The 13,809-nt window shown below is 47.6% G+C and overlaps 1 pseudogene; it reads right to left on the bottom strand.

Annotated features, from left to right (window-relative positions):
• Window positions 1-149: 149 nt before the first annotated feature.
• LOC135287378 (zinc finger protein 664-like) lies at window positions 150-2,217 on the bottom strand (annotated as a pseudogene).
• Window positions 2,218-13,809: the final 11,592 nt, after the last annotated feature.

Here is a 13,809-nt window from a genome sequence, read left to right as displayed (position 1 = left end):
AATGTCTTTATTTTTACCCCAATGGTGGGTGAAGGGATAAAGAAATATGAAGGAAAATCAAGGCCAAAATAAAAGGATTTACGTGTACATGCTGGCTGAGTATCCATGTGCCTGGGTGGGTAGAAAGGATCTTTTCTAGAGGAATTTCCACTCCATTGTCTCCAAAATCCTGGTTTTGTGCCCCAGTCCATCACCATTTGGCTGTGGAAGATGTCTCTAGGCCAGGGAGAATTAGAATCATGGAATGATTTAGGTTGGAAAAGACCTCCAACACCATCCAGTATTCCTTGATGCCACCTGAAGAAATGATTGGATGCAAAAGGTGAGATATTTTTGGGGTCAAAAGTAAAAAACTGTACTGTCCCCTATGAAATTCTGATGTCGGTTTGCATCCCTATGGATTTTTCTCTGGCTGTATCCCAAGTGTCCAAGAGGAGCCAGGAAGATGTGGAGACCACCAGCCAGGTGTCTTCCTAACATGGATCAAAGGACCATGGGTCACCAAGTCTCTGCCAAACGAGGGTCATCGTGGACCATCCAATGGGGGTCCTCCAGTGGGGGATGGAGTTGGAGCAGCGCTCAAAGCTCTTCCTGCACACGGGGCACTTGTAGGGCTTCCCTTACTGCTGCCTCCCTTGGTGCTGGGTCATAGTAGAGTTCTGGGAGAAGCGCTTGCCACACTTGGGACACTCTTAGGGCCTCTCCCCAGCGTGGATCCGCTGGTGGGTGATGAGGGTGGAGTTTTTCTTAAAGCCCCTCCCGCAGTCGGGGCAGCGGAAGGGCCTCTATTCTGTGTGAATCTGCTGATGCTTGAGGAGACGGTATCTGCTCTGAAACCTCTCCCCACACTCAGCACACTCATAGTGCTTCTCCCCAGTGTGGATCCTCTGGTGGACAGTCAGGCTGGAGCTCTGGCTGAAGCTTTTCCCACATTCCCCGCACTTGTAGGGCCTCTCCCCAGTGTGAATTCTCTGGTGGACAGTCAGGCCGGACCTCTTGCTGAAGCTTTTCCCACATTCCTCACATTTGTAGGGCCTCTCTCCAGTGTGGATCCTCTGGTGCATAATCAGGCTGGAGTTCTCAATGAAGGTCTTCCTACATTCAGAGCACGTGTAGGGACATTCCCCAGTGTGCATTGTCTGGTGGATGATCAGGCCAGTGCTGTCACGGAAGCCCTTCCCACACTCCCCACACACCTAGGGGCGTATCCCAGTGTGGGTCATCTGGTGGAGTTTCAGGCTGGAGCTCTTCCTGAAGCCTTTCCCACATTCTCCACATTTATAGGGGCGTTCATTGGTGTGGATCCTCTGGTGGCGGATCAGGTGGGAGCTGATCTTGAAGCTCTTCCCACATTCCCCACACTCATGGGGCCGTTCCCCAGTATGGATCCTTCGGTGGACGATCAGGTGGGAGCTGATCCTGAAGCTCTGTCCACATTCCCCACACTCATAGGGCCGTTCCCCAGTGTGGGTCCTTCGGTGGACAACCAGGGCAGAGCTGATCTTGAACCTCTGTCCACATTCCCCACACTCGTGGGGCCGTTCCCCGGTGTGGATCCTCTGGTGGTTCATCAGGTGGTGGCTGATCCTGAAGCTCTTCCCACATTCCCCACACTTATAGGGCCGTTCCCCGGTGTGGATCCTCTGGTGGACGACCAGGTAGGAGTTCTTGAGGAAACTTTTCCCACATTCCAAGCACCAGTGGGGCTTCTTGCCATTGTCATGCTGCTCACTGGCTACCACCACCTCAGAGCTCTGGCCAGATCTCTGGCTGCCTTCCTGGCACAGGCTGGGTCTTTTCCCCTTGGAGCATCCTGGGCTGGCTTTGGAGCCCCTCCTCCTGAGGGATCTCCGAGGCTTTTTAGCCCCATTAGGTTCCTGTGCCATGGAGCTGCTCAAAATGGCCTCGTCCATGAGGTTCTGCCGTGGGGATTTGTCCTCCCTGCTCTCCATCCTCAGCTCCTTGTCTGCAGGAGAAGGACAAGGAGAGGATGGGATTTGCCTCCGTGCCAGAGGGAAGGAGAAGGAGATCCTCCCAATCCATCCCTGGCAGGACAGCGTTGGCAGCAGTGTTGTCCTACAGCCGGGGGCTGTGCTGGGCTGGGAGATGGAGCAGGAGAGAGGGGGAAAGGGCCACTGACTTCCTCCTCACCTGCCTCAGCATCCTTCGGCATCTTCTGCTTCCTCACAGCCTTCTCCTTCATCCAGATAAGGTCTGGGAATGGGAAATCCTGATTTGGGGAAAAACAAGATGTAAGTGCATTGCCTTTGGTGGTCCACTGGCCAAGTCCATCTGTAGAAGTCACCGGCTGTCTGGTGGCCAGAAATACCTCTAAAAATCAGCAAGTTCAAAACCACTCTCCCAGGGTTTCCAGTGTCCTTATTTGAGGTTATGGGGGTCCCTCTTCTCAGAGCTGCTGAGGGGCCCGTGGGTGTGTCGGAACCCAGAGCATCTCTCTGGATGCCCTGGATGTCTCAAAGCCCTGGCAGGGGCTCGGAGACCCTGGCAGGAAGCCAAAGACACCTGGAAATTCGATCTTAATTCATGGAGCAAATTGCCAACCTTATATGAAGAATTACAGGCCACAAAAGTTTAAGTAGCGTAGAAGTAGGGATCACAGGGTGAAGGGAAAAACTTTGGAGCACTGTACAGGGGGTTTTGTATGTTGTACAGGGGGGTTTGAAATTCTGTACATGGGGGTCAGGGGTCCCAAGATGGAGGGATTTGGGAGTGCCCTGTCCTTCTTCTTTCTTCTCCTTGGCATCCATGTTCAGGATGATGTTGGCATGTGTGGATTGGTTCATAGGGAAAGTGCACTTGCCAACAAGGGCGAAAAGTATTGGAAATTAAAGGTAAATATCTTATACGTAGTTTTTACTATAAAAGAGAAAACCGCCCTGTGGGCGGGGGAGAGTGCCCGTGGCTGTCTTGCTGATCAGACCTCGGCTGGACAGACAGAAAAACTCTGTAGATAAGGAACATTAAACTCAACTGAAGACCGAAAAGCAAGAGTCCAGACTCCTTCTTCGAAAGCACGGCCTGCCCAGAACCACCTTTTCCCGTGCTGGGCAGAGACAACTGACAGCCGACCCCAGCATGGGTCCTGGGCATCCCCCCCGCTCTCGGGTTCTGCTCAGCCATGCTGAGGGGCTTTTGGAGATCCCAGGGCTCATCCTCCCCTGATTCTGTGACAAATGTTTTTGTGATTTGTGTCAATTGGCAATGGAATCAGCAAATGCTTCTATCTGCTGTGTCCAAAATTGACACAAAAAAAGGTTTTAGAACTTTCTGGCCAAATAACCAAATAAAGCATCGAAATGAAGGAACTATAGTAGAGTAAAAGAGATGAGGTTGCAAGATGACTCATGCTTGGAATAAAAGAGAGGAAGTTATGGTAAAGCTAAGAGATATTGCAACAAAGCAACTAAATGCTTATGTATAAAAAAAGCTTGATGCACTTGACCAAATCATGTAGCAGACACCAGTGTAAGGCCTCCCTCCAGATGACCACAAGAAGGACAGGAATCAATGACCACCTGGAAAGATTATGAAACTGCGGATCCCAGCTTACTGATATTTGCTGATTTGGACTGAGCTCATTGGAAAATGCTTTGTAGGCTTAAAAACAGTATATATACTTTACTGAACTTGTAAGTGGTGTGTGCCTTGAGTACATCAGTGACTCCCCGACCACCCAGTGCTGCTGGCTTGCTTTCTTTAAAACAAAAGATATAGAAATAAAATCCAGATTGACTATTGAGATTTTATATCAATTTGATGATGCCGACCTGATGCCCTGGGATCTCTCGGAGTGAGGCTACTGCAGGGGGCACCCCACTTTTGTGGCCCGTAGAAGCCAATAGCCCGGGAGCTAACGGTACCACAAACCTGGTAAAGAAAGCAAGCAAGGAACTGAGCTCCCTGAGAACTGCAGTTTAAATCACCTGCAATTCCAGTGCACGAAGATCCAGACAAGAGCAGCGGGCTGTGAGTATCGTTCGGCTGGGTGGACACGACAGTGTCTGAATGAAAGTGAGTGAGGTAGATGCAATATTATCGCGGAGCCATCGAGGAGTCCTTCTGTCTGTGCTTCCATCACCCCGCGAGGGGCTTGGCCAGTGAAGGGACAAAGCGAGTGCTTTGAGACACTGCTCACGATGGCTCAGGGGAACAGTAAGACCTCTGGCTCAAGGAACCCCCAGGGAGGTTCAACGAGCCCCCAGAGAGGCTCAAAGGGTCCCAAGAGAGGTTCAAGGTTATGGGGCCCCCAGAGAGGCTCTAAAAACGAGAAAGGGAGTGAATAAGCAGAGATACCCCCGGACAGCCCCCTGGGGTTAACAACTGCACATTGGGATGCAATGCCCTCTAGGAAGGGAAAAAGTAAAGAAGAGATGGTCCATTATTGTATGGTAGGGTGGACTAAGGAAGAAATTAGGCCTGATCATTTATATTGGCCAGTGCTGGGTCCTTTCATGACTGGATGTGTCAAGCTTTAAATCTTTATGTAAATAGTAAGGAACCCATTGATCAGGAGGAAAGTGATTATGTGGCACTTTGGAGGAGGGGGGGGTCTCTGTAGTGATAACATTATACCCCCTGAAAACCAAAAAAAGAAGAAAGGTGGAGGAAAAAGAAAAACCTTGGGAACCATTAGACAATTTGCCCCCTCCCTATCAAGGGCAGGAAACTCTCTCCTCCCCTGAGAGGCCCCGGAGCTCAACAACTCCACCACTATCATCACAATCTAGTAGGACTCAGAGCAAGAGGAGAGAACAACGCCAGGAAAATAATTCTAGTGGGGAGGAGAAAGATCAAAAGAAGAGACTATTTTCCTTGAGAGAAGTACTTATGGGAAGAAATGATAGGGGAATAGTGTCTCTAGCAGTCCCACTTAACACTGGGAATGTAAGAGAATTTAAAAAGGAAATGGGGCGGCTGCTTGAAAAACCTTTAGGGGTTTCCGAGAGGTTAGACCAATTTTTAGGGCCAAATAGCTACACCTGGGATGAGCTTCAAGCTATATTAGGAATACTATTTACTACTGTAAGGAAAGGGAAATGATTAGGCAAGCAGGAATGAGAGAATGGGAAAGGAGACACCAGCAGGGTCCACGTGGAGATCAAAAATGGCCTAATCAGAACGAGCAGGACAGACAAAATGTGAGGGACCTTAGAGATATCATTATACAAGGGATACAGAATGCCGTACCTCGAGGGCAAAATATTAACAAGGCCTTCAGCGTGCGCCAAGAAAAAGATGAAACACCTACAGATTGGCTTGAGAGGCTCAGAAAGAGCCTGCAAATGTATTCAGGAGTGGACGCAGATTCCCCAGTAGGAGCAGCATTGCTTAAAACTCCATTTGTGGCAAAATTATGGGGAGACATATGAAAAAAAAAAAGGCTAAAGAATGAGAGGATTGGCAGGACTGGGGTCTCCAAGAGCTATTGTGGGAAGACCAAAAGTTGTATGTGAGGAGAGATGAAGAAACACAAAAGGCAGAAGTCAAGATATTTGTAGCAGCTGTGAGGGAAACTCAGAAGGGGGAAAAGAAAGCGTTTAGAACAGAAGGACAAAGACCTAGGGGAGATTATAAGAAACTTCCCCAAATTAGAAACCCCGGAGATGGTCCTGCAGATTATCATTGCTATTAGTGAGGAAGGAGAAGACAAAGCTAAGTTGTAAGCAACAACAAAAAGATGGGGAAAAAAAAAAAAAATATCTGAAGAGGACAAATAGGGGTGTCAGGGGCTGTACATCTTGAGGACCAGATCATCAAAAGAGCTCTTGATAGAACTAAAAATAGGTCCCCTAGGGGAAGAAGTTTACTTTTTAGTGGACACTGGAGCAGAAAGATCAACTATACAGCACTGCCCCAAAGGGGTAAAATTACTTAAGAAATTGCTCTAGTTGTGGCAGCAAAAGGGGAACCATTTAAAGTACTCATACTTTAAAATGTTGAAATTTAATCAGAAAATAGGATTTGTTTGAATGATTTGTTATTGGTACCAGAAGCAGACAATAATATGCTAGCAAGAAATTTAATTATAGCTTTAGGAATAAATTTAGAAGTGAAACAAGGAGAACTACAGGTACAGTTTTATACCTTAATGTCAGAAGATGAAGACAAAATTAATCCAAAAGTGTGGCACCATAAAGGGGAAACAGGAAAGCTGAAGATTGGACCCATTAAGATAGAAATAAGTAATCCAGTCGTTCCCATAAGAGTATCAGAAGCTTTGAGGGATCCATCAGTGATAGCTGCTGTCCATGTCAGAGGACATCAGAGGGGAACGGATTATGGGGCTCATGGCAATAATTTGGCTGATGCAGAAGCACAAAGGGCAGCAGTATGCTTACCTGTGTTTTTAAACAATTTGAATAACAGTGAGGATGATAAAAAGTATCAAAAAGGCTATCTCTCAAAGGAAATACAAGAGATGCACAAACTAGGGGCTAAGCTAGAAGGGCATAAGTGGCTTTTACCAGATGGTAGAGAAATGCTATCTAAAAGTAATGTTAAAAGAATAATTCCCCAGTTACATTCATGAACTCATTGGGGAACACAAGCACTAAGTGACCACTTTTTAAAGTTTTTTGGGTGTATAAGAATATTTGATATAGCAAAACAGAAGACACAAGGATGCATTATTTGCCAGAAAATTAACAAGAAGACATGTAGACAGACCTCGCAGGGAGGGAGAAAAACTGCCTACAGGCCTTTTGAAAAGATACAAGTGGATTTTACCAAACTACTGAGAGTGGGAAGATACAAGTATTTGTTAGTAATAGTAGGCCAAATAGCTCATTGGGTAGAGACCCACCCTGCAGCACAAACAACAGCACATTTTGTTACAAAGATTATTTCAGAAGAAATAATTCCATGATTTGGGATGATTAGAGTGAGTGATTTGGATCAGGGTTCCCACTTTACCTCAAAAGTGTTAAAAGTAATGAAAGCTCTAGGGATCTCTTGGGAATATTATACCCCTTGGCACCCTCAGAGTTTGGGGAGAGTCGAAAGAATGAACCAGACCCTAAAGCATCAGCCAGCAAAACTAATGATTGAAAAAAAACTATCTTGGATTAAGCATTAATCCAATATTTATCGAGTATTTACCATTGGTGTAGTTAAATATTTGAACAATGCCAAACTCAGAGAATGGGATCTCCCCATACAAGATGTTATATGGGATGCCATATTCTCAAGAGATGTCGGGAGATAAAATAACCTGTATTGAAAAGGACTGTAATTGCTATCCCTTTGTAAGCACTGAATGCAACTATTGGAAGGAGAGGTGGTGTTATCATTGTCACAGGGGTTATCCTCCAAGTGGGTTGTGTCCAGAGTGTAAACACATTGAACAGATTTTAACTGATTAAAAAAAAAAAAAAAAAAAAGACTACAGTAAGGAACATGAAAACTAGATTCTTATGAGTGGTGGATGTTGTGGAAATACGGATTGAGAGGGGGACTATCAAGTGAGGCAAATATTAAAAATATTGAGCATTGCAAACGTAATCGAGTCCTTTGTGGATCCGAGCCAGCCAAAGCAAAGAACTGGGAAGTATTTAAGAAACGGCACGAAATGCAGGAAAGCTCACACAGAACCCCTGAAGAATATCCTTGCTGCTGAGAAGATGGCACCCCTCACTGCTGGGAGCACCCTGGGAGGCCAAGGAGGAAGAGGGACAATAAAACTGTGGGGCCTTCTGGTACTGTTGGGTCTTCCAGGGAATGAGAAACCAATCCCTGCTTGAAGTGCTACCAAAATGTAAAGTATGGCTGGACCATGGCCCGAGCACACACTCATATTAATGCAGGATGTGATGGGCCAGGACAACTTGAAACCTGTACAACAGGAGAGAAGATTTACTGGGTAGCAACAGATTCAGGAATGGGAGGATGGGCACCTGGAAACTATCAATTTTGTCACCAGGGAGAACCATTCTTCTGTTTCCCCAAAGGTGGAATGTGGGGACACTCAGATAAAGGGGGAATACAAGATAAATTCAAGGAAGAGTTAGTGAAAGACATCACAAAGAATTTAGGGGAAATTCAAACCCAAAAAGAACAAGAGCAGGAAGTGACCTGTATAAAAAAATTAAGAAAAGACTCAGGGATTGGGACCTCCCCACGTTAGGAAAAAAATTTGTTTATTGATCTGATGCAAAAAGTAGTTAAGGAATTAAATGTGACTAACTGTTGGGTTGGTGGGGATCCCAGATGACTGAGCAATGGCCATGGAGGGGAGAAGGGGTTGGACCTGATCAGTTGATATTATGGAACACGACACTAAGATTTAATGAAATTCAACCTCAGGGTAAATATTGACTCATGAAGCAGTAGGCATAATTTGTATTTCTAGGAAAGGAAACAATCGTACTACGTATGTAGGACATACCTCCTGCAAGTTGATATATACCACCAACTCCACCTTTACAACCTGGAGGCCAAAACCACCAACAGGTTATTGCTCCATCAATTGCACCAGTGGAACTGTTTGCTGGAAAAGTGTAACACATGCTAATCCTTTTGAGGAGGTAAAAGATCTTAAGGGATATTGGGAAAATCAGGGGCAGAAGGCTGAAAATTGGAAAGCTTCAAATGGATTACTTTGGATATGTGGTAAAAGGGCATATGATGAATTATCAAAGCGACAGAGAGGTACCTGTACAATTGCAATTATACAACCTGTATTCTTTTTATTACCAAAGAGCAGAGGTGAATATTTAGGACGACCTCTTTAGGAAACTCTGCACAGAAGAAAACAAACTGAAATAGGAGGAAAACAGACCTGGAAAAATGAAGAATGGGCTTCCCAATGGATCACAGATTACTGTGATCCTGCCTCCTGGGCTCAGCACAGCAGCTGGGGTTATAGAACCCCTATTTATATTAGATTACAGGCCAGTGTAGAAATTACTTTTAATCAAACATCAGAGGCATTGAAACTTGCAGCTAGACAACTAAGCCAGACCACATCAGCAGTATATCAGAATAGGCTAGCCCCAGATTACTTATGAGCTGAAGAAAGGGGGCTTTGTGGAAAATTTAGTACATCTGAGTGCTGTTTAGAGATTGATGACAATGGAGAGGCTGTTACAAATTTGGCAGACAAAATTAAGCAAGTTGCACATGTTCCAGTGCAAAAATGGAATTCCATATTAACTGACAATTGGAGGAATCATTTGTTTGAAGGAGCCTGGTGGAAAAAGTTGGGGTTCATGTTGCTTTCTTCTGCATTAGGCCTATTGTTTATACCATGTATGATTCCATGCTTTATTAGGCTAATGCATTCAGTGATCCAGGGAATGCAGATTTCAGCAATGCTCATAAACCCTAAAATAACAGGCACAGGAGAAAAAACTCTCTCCCTTATGATAGGCAAGGCCAAAGCAGAACCAAAACACACTGCAACCCAAACAGTATAAACTCAATTTGAAGCAAAGACATGAATCAATAACATAAAGGGGAGGGATTGTGAAAAATATTTTTGTGATTCCTGTCAATCGGCAATGGAATCAGCAAATGCTTCCAATGGAATCAGCAAATGCTCCCAGGCGTGGCACGAAGGAGGAGGATGATGCAGTTTTGTCCGCTGGTCTGCAGACAGAACTGGGGACTCTGTCCTCACGGGAGAGTCGTTGAGTCCTTGGTTTGTTTGTCCAAATTAGACACAAGGAAAGGTTCTGAAACTTTCTGACCCAATAACCAAATAAAGCATCAAAATCAATGAAGTATAAAGAGTAAAATAGATGAGGTAGCAAGAAGACTGATGCTTAGAATAAAATAGAGGATGTTGTGGTAAAGCTAACAAAGCAACTAAATGCTTAGGTATAATAAAAAGCTTGATGCACTTGACAAAATCATGTAGCAGACACCAGTGTAAAGCCTCCCTCCAGATGACCACAAGAAGGACAGGAAGCCAGGGACCACCTGGAAAGATTATGAAATTGCTGCTCCCAGCTTATTGATATTTGCTGATTTGGACTAACCGAGCACATTGGAAAATGTTTTGTAGGCTTAAAACAGTATATATACTTTACTGAACTTGTAAGTGGTGTGTGCTGTGAGAGGAGCGGTGACTCCCCGACCACCCAGCGCTGCTTGCTTTAAAATAAAAGACATAAAAAATAAAATCCGGATTGACTATTGAAATTTTATATCAATTCGAGCGCGGCTCCCAGGTGTCCCAGGGTCCCCTTCTCCAGCATCCCCCCACCCCAGGCACTCAGCGCTTCCCCCGCTCCCCGACAATACTTTCAGCCTCGGGGCCCGGGCCCCACTCATCTCCCGGCTCCACCGCCCCTCCAGCCTGCCGGAGCTCCCCCAGCTCTGCTATCGCCCCTCTCCCCACGCCGGGGCTCCCGCCTTTCATCCCCGCCTCTCCCGGGGATCCCCAAACCCGTGGCCCGCCCGCCGGCACCGGCCGAGCGCCACGTGGGCCCCGCAAAATCCCCCCGGGCCATTCACGGCTCAGCTCTGCACTCCGGCCACATCCAAAAATGTCCCCTCATCATAGGAAGAAAAAATACCGCTCCCAGCAAAACCGAAATATATTTGGGACGTGACTCCGGATTCCGCGAGACCCAAACCCCTCCAACCTCCCTCCTTTCGCCCCCAAAAATCCCTCCCGTGAAATAAATGGGCAGGAGATCTTTCTCCCTTTTAATGCCTTTATTAAGATTAATCAGCTCAGGTGGGGAGAAATTGACGGGTTGCGCCCTCGCCGCTGTTGCTCCCAGGCGTGGCACGAAGGAGGAGGATGATGCAGTTTTGTCCGCTGGTCTGCAGACAGAACTGGGGACTCTGTCCTCATGGGAGAGTCGTTGAGTCCTTGGTTTGTTTGTTTAGAAACCCGGGGGGTCTCTTTAATCAGTTTCTTTTCAGGTTAGGGTGAGAAATAAAAAGGTCCAAGCAGGCGCGGGACCACGCTCCCATCCTTAGACGTCACTTACGTCACTTGTTGGCTCGTGATTTTAGGGGTTTTTCTTATAAAAACTGTAAAACTGTAAAAACCCAAGGTGCACTGCATTTCTTATTTGCATACTGGCTCCGATGTCACTCCTATTTTCTTTACCTCGGAGGGGTCTGTCCTGGCAAGTGGCCAGCATCAGGGAAACAATCAGTTAATCACCGGCTATTAACAGGTATTCGAAGAGCTTTTCTTCGGCAGTGAAACCAAAGGAGTCTGACCCGGTCTGGCTTGTTTTTTTTAACTCTGAAACTTAAAAAAAATACAACTTTCTATTCATAACATCCCGGAGCTGCTGTGATTGGCTCGGGGCGAGCTTCCCCTCCGCGCTCACCCGCGGCACGCAGGGCAATGCGATGCTGCCGGGGCCAGCCGAGCTGCGGGCTCAGCGGGCTCGCCGTGGAGCCCCGCAATGCTCCTGCCACTGCTGCTCCTCCTCGGGCCGCTCCTCTTCGTGCTCCTCGCCTTCCTGCTCCTCCCTTTCCCCTCTCCCTGCCCTTCCTCCCGCTCCTCCTCCGCTCCCGCCCCGGACCCGCCTTCCGCACCCGCTCTGCCCCACGGCCGCAGCAGCACCGGCTCCTGGACAGGTTCTGAGACACCTCCTTGGGGAGGAATCCTTCCTCTTCAAACAGGAGCATCAGGACTGGTTCAGAGAGTTCCCATATTCTGGCCTTAGCCTGTGACTTATAGGAAGAAAAAGAAGAATTACAACATCCATCAGAGGCATATCATAATCTGACAGGGTATACTATGATATGCTAGCTAGGTTATATGTAAATGTTTAAATTGTGGAAAAAATTCATATTGTAGTTCAAAAAAACAGACTCTCATTGCATGAAATGTCAAGCACCACATCTAGCCCCTATCCAGACAGAACTCAAAAGTACTGAAATAATAACTTTGCTTTGTAGATGGGAATTATTAGTGCCTGTTGAATGGGAGATACCTGAGGAACAGTGGGAAAGAGTTAAGGAATGTCAAAAATTATTTGCCTGCAAATTAGGAAAAAGGAAGTGACAAGGGAAAAAGAGGGCAAGACCGGGTTGGCCGCTGTACTTGCCACCAAGAAGATCAAATACACCTGCAATGGCTTGCTGCCAGTTTTCAGCTCCCTTTTTCTACCTATGTCAAGGTCAGAAATGAAGGCACTTGAGACGATAGTTCATGTTCAGACTCAGGTGTTTATTATTTCTTATCAATGTGACAGCCTCACAGCCATGAGTTCTGCAGTCTTTCATTAGCAAGGCACAAAATGGCTCACTATCTCTTGTTACAAGGTCTTTTAAGGCTAAACTATCCAATTAAGAAATGACACCTAAATTATTTTCCCTTTTAACCCAATAACTAATCCCTCAAAGCCCACAGTGTGGACTTTTCTGTCTAATTACAAAAGACCACCCAAACGCATGGAGAAGAAGGAAGAAGAAGGTAAAGAACAACCTGTCTCCACCCTAAAACCTCCATCTTGCTTGGTATCTAAAGGGTGTTTCCAAAATAGCAGGTGTGCTCTTGGCTAAGTGCCAAGATGCACCCAGCTGTAAATCTTTGCTTTCTTGTCTTTGTCTCCTCTTGTCCTTTATTAAACTTTGAATGTTTTACAGGAGAGTGAACCTTGTTTTTCACACAGGGACATCCTGGGGGCATGTGGGGGTGTCTGAACACAGGGCTCTGGGGCATGCTGAAGGGCACCAGGGATGTGCGGAGGGGACAGGAGGGCAAAGGGTGCCTGGAAGTCCTTTGGGAGCACTTTGTGTGCCCAGGACTGAGCTGTGCCCATGCCCCCAGGGACAGCCAGAGCCTCCCTGCCCAGGTCCCTGGCCCGTTGCTGGGGGCAGGTTCCATGTCAATGGTTACCCGGATCCATTTCTGGGGGTAGGTGCTGTGTCACAGGGGAGCCCTTTGTGACACCCCACTGCTGCCCCTGTGGTCAGTGTCCAGCTGGACAGAGAGAGAACAGGATAGTTTGGGAATACAGAGCTGGCCAGGAGCCTCTATACACAAGCTCCAGAGTTTCCCTGCTTCTTCAGCAGCCCCGTGGTGCTGAGGATTTTCCCAAACGATTCTATTTCCCCTTTCTCCGCTACCAGACTTTTCTTTTCTATCAAAGCATGGAGAGGAAAGCCCCGAGCCAGCCCAGGGTGGCCTGGGAGGAGGACGGGGGTCCCCAGGAAAGCAGCTCCCCAGTGGAGCCCTACGAGGTGACAATGGTGCAGCCCCTGCATACGGGTGAGTGAGAGGCCCTGCTGGGCTGGGCAGGGCTGGGAGCCCAGCCTGTTTCCCTGGCTCACAGCAGCCCAGGGCTGGCTGTGATGCCTCAGGCTGAGGCTGCTCAGGGCTGAATGCCAGCCCCAGCACAATCTCTGCCAAGGAGGGAGTGAGCAGAGGGGCCCCAACTCCTGCTCTAGGGTGAGGGCAGTGAGCAGCAGCTGGGCCGGCAGCAGGCAGGGATGCCATGAGGCCCTGCACCTTTGCTGCCCCTCTGCCAGTGCATTCCTCAGCCCAAGGCTCTGGGGCTTTCCCCTCCGTGCTGTGCTCCAGCATGGCAGCTCCTCTGCTGGGCACCCTCCAGCCAGGATCCGCCTGGGAAGGCTGTGCCAGCAGAAGAGGCACAGGCCTGGGTGGAGGGCAGATCTTCCCCTGCTCTCTGCCATTGCCAGATTCTCTGCAGCCCTTCCTTCTCTCTGTCAGGTGCCGCTGGGTTAGCTGTTTGTGAGGAGGAGCAGGAAGCCATGGCATTCATCCAGACCTTTACCAGGCTCTCTTGCCCGGTAAATGCAGTCCATGGGCTGGTGGCTGTGCCCTGTACTCCCCCGGGGCTCTGGTCCTGCTGG

Source organism: Passer domesticus, chromosome 29, assembly GCF_036417665.1.
Source record: "Passer domesticus isolate bPasDom1 chromosome 29, bPasDom1.hap1, whole genome shotgun sequence".
Lineage (NCBI taxonomy): Eukaryota > Metazoa > Chordata > Aves > Passeriformes > Passeridae > Passer > Passer domesticus.
This window is presented reverse-complemented; position numbering and strand designations above follow the sequence as displayed.